Below are 3,150 nucleotides of genomic sequence, written 5' to 3' on the forward strand. Positions count from 1 at the left end.
TTTCCATTCTTAATTTTACATAAAAAATTTTAAACCTTTAATAAGGTCGCTAGGAGCAACCATTTTCGAAATATTCGCACTTCTAGGTTTTCATAATATGTGAATGATTTAAATTTACTAGATGCTTAGCAATGCAATCCTAAATTTAAAAAAAAAATACTTTTTTGTTAATTCTTATATCATGACCAAAGTTTGTATTTTATTTTCAAACAAATATACTAAAAACAATCATAAACAAAGAAACATACAAATAACGCTACTATAACAACTGTTCAAAATGCCCTCTATTAATTTCAATGCATTTCGAAATACGTTTAACAAATGACTGCCTTATTTAAAAAAGAAAGATCCTCATTATTTTTTAACATATTCACAGAATTTACAATTTTTTACATTTAGTTCATTTAAATAATTTACAGGACTATCATAAGCATTTTGATTTCAAATATCCCCAAATACAGAAGTCCATGGGGTTTAAGTCTGCACTACGCGCAGTCCAAAGCAAAGGTCTTCCACATATGGTTTCTAATAATACCACACCAAATGTTAATTTTAAATTTATACTGGAAATGAAGACTGATAACTGAATGGAGGTTTTCAGTATTTCTATTTGGAAATATTTCCTGATACCTGCCTCTTGCATGCCGTCCATTAAAATTTACTTGCTGGTAAACACAAAGCATAACACGCATCTCCAAATTGGTAAACAAATTATGCTTAGGCATTACTGAAAATGATTAAACTTAATAATTATACTAGCGTTTACTTAATTGTTATAGTAGCGTTATTTCTATGTTTCTTTGTTTATTATTGTTTTTAGTATAATTGTTTGAAAATAAAATATAAACTTTGGTTATGATGTAAGAATTAGCAAAAAAGTAATATTTTTTTTTATTTAGTAACTACTCTAATTTTACATATATCAATATTCTTAGGTATTAATTTTATTTTATTTAGGATTGTATTGCTAAGCATCTAGTAAATTTAAATCATTCAGATATTATGAAAACCTAAAAGTGCGATTATTTCAAAAATGGTTGCTCCTAGCGAGTTTAATAGGGTTTAAACTTTTTATGTAATATTAAAAATGGAAAATTTTTTTATTATTTTTCAAACCAATATACGGAGCTGAAAAAAAGTTAGGGGTTCTAAAAAAGTAAAAACTAACGCAACGAGCGCCCTCTACCGAAAACACGAAAAATGTATACGAAATTATATTTTTATTTTTAAAAGACTCGTATGTTTTAAATTTCATGTGAGTATGTCGATTGGTTCAGGACCTATGAGAAAAAAACGATAAATCAAATAATACTTTAACATCCTGTATTTCAGTTACTATTGAAGTTAGGATAAGGCAAGTTGACTTCAATCACATTATTTTGATGTAAGGAATCTACTGTTGTTCTATGTCCCATTACTTTCGGGGCACTCTGTATATATAAGCAGAAGGCAAGTTCAAGTCTGAATATCGGCGCGACCTTTAAACCGAAATAAATAAATACAGTGTAAGTAAGTCTTTCTTGTAGTTTTAAGTCAGTGTGTTTAGCGTATAGGTGTGTAAAAAATTAGTTGAAGACAGTAAAAATGCTATATTGACGTCAAATGTGCTGTTGCTGACAATGGTGCAAGGTTTGAAAAATGAAATGTCAGAAAATTTCGCCATCTTGGAAGTGAAGTTGCAAGAAAGTTTCGTCAACCTGGAAGCTAAGTTGCTAAAAATTCTGGAGAACTGTAAGAAAATGATGACATACTAAGAGAGAATTCTGCCAGGTTGGAAGAAAAGATTTTGGAAACCAATACTTGTTGGGATATTCCATTTGCCCCTTATGATCGTGAAATAACATTTTTAAGTCTCAGTTTTACGGTCTTGTCCTCTTTATCAGAGCATGCAGAGATACAAAGTTATGTAGTTTAATCTCTTCGAAGAGGCCGCTTTCCCGCACGTAGATCATGGCAACGTATTAGGTTCTCGACCATTGGTTAGTGTCAGTCACGTGGTACTTCCGAGACTTATTATTGCCTTGGATATAAAAAAAATGTACAACTGAGCAACGGTGTTTTTTATCTTCGTTTTTTAAGGAAATCGGTTTTAAAATTATATTTTAACGGATTAATTTTAAAAAACTTTATTAATTGTACTTACCGTGATAACTGGAGCCCTAAAACATCATTGTCAGAATCTTTCTGGAAGCTATGAAGTTTTAACTCAAGGTTGTGAATATGCTGATTTCAACGTACTTCATTTTGATGATAAATAAATTTTATAAAAAAAGTATATAATATCTTTTCATCCTCCCCTTATTACTCTATTTAATGTTTGAGATGGCCTAAATAGAATTAAATTATCTTTTGGATATCGTTTTTAGTAACGTAAAGGACATTTTTTATCTTGTAAAAATAGTCTCTTATCTATAATCTTTTTCACTAGTGCTTCGGACGTCAAAAAAAGGGCTAACTCAAGTACGACATTCAATCGGAACATGATCAATGAACGATTTCACGGTTGTTTTAGCGGATCTTGTAGATAAGCTGCGACAAACAAAAGAGCACTGTGTAATGGAAAACCATTATGATTAGAAATCCTTACTTCGCCACTGCAAAAATTCGATTGCATATTACACTTTTTGCAACATATTCGATTTTTAACCTAACTTGTATATCGAACTCAACAGGATCGTTCGGAATGGATAGGTACCCTAAACATTTTGACCTTTGGTAGTATGCTTCAAAATGGATGGGATCTTAGAACATTGAATGTGTATTCAATGTTCTAAGGATGGGATGCTTTACAAATACAAAAGCCAAAAGTGCATGATGCATAGAAAAAGTTAAGTGAAAAATTAGAAAATACCACAACAGTCAAAACACAAAGTGCTACGGTCTTGACTATTTACGCGTGCTCTTATTTTGCTCAAGCCTGTAATTCTCTTAAATTCTTATAGTAACGATCTTAATCGTCGCGACTATTCCACCTGTTCTATGTTATTCGGGAATCATTTCGTCCCTCGCCTTGACTCGAAAATCCGACAAGGATAGAGCGAGCGAAAGTTCGCGAATATTCCTGAACAGTGGTCGATCTATTATATAAGGATCCCTCATTACTAGGAGGGATGTAAAATGCGTAGAAATAAATAAATAAAAAATGATAAA

The sequence above is a fragment of the Anthonomus grandis genome, chromosome 2 (assembly GCF_022605725.1).
Source record: "Anthonomus grandis grandis chromosome 2, icAntGran1.3, whole genome shotgun sequence".
In the NCBI taxonomy this organism is placed as follows: Eukaryota; Metazoa; Arthropoda; class Insecta; order Coleoptera; family Curculionidae; genus Anthonomus; species Anthonomus grandis.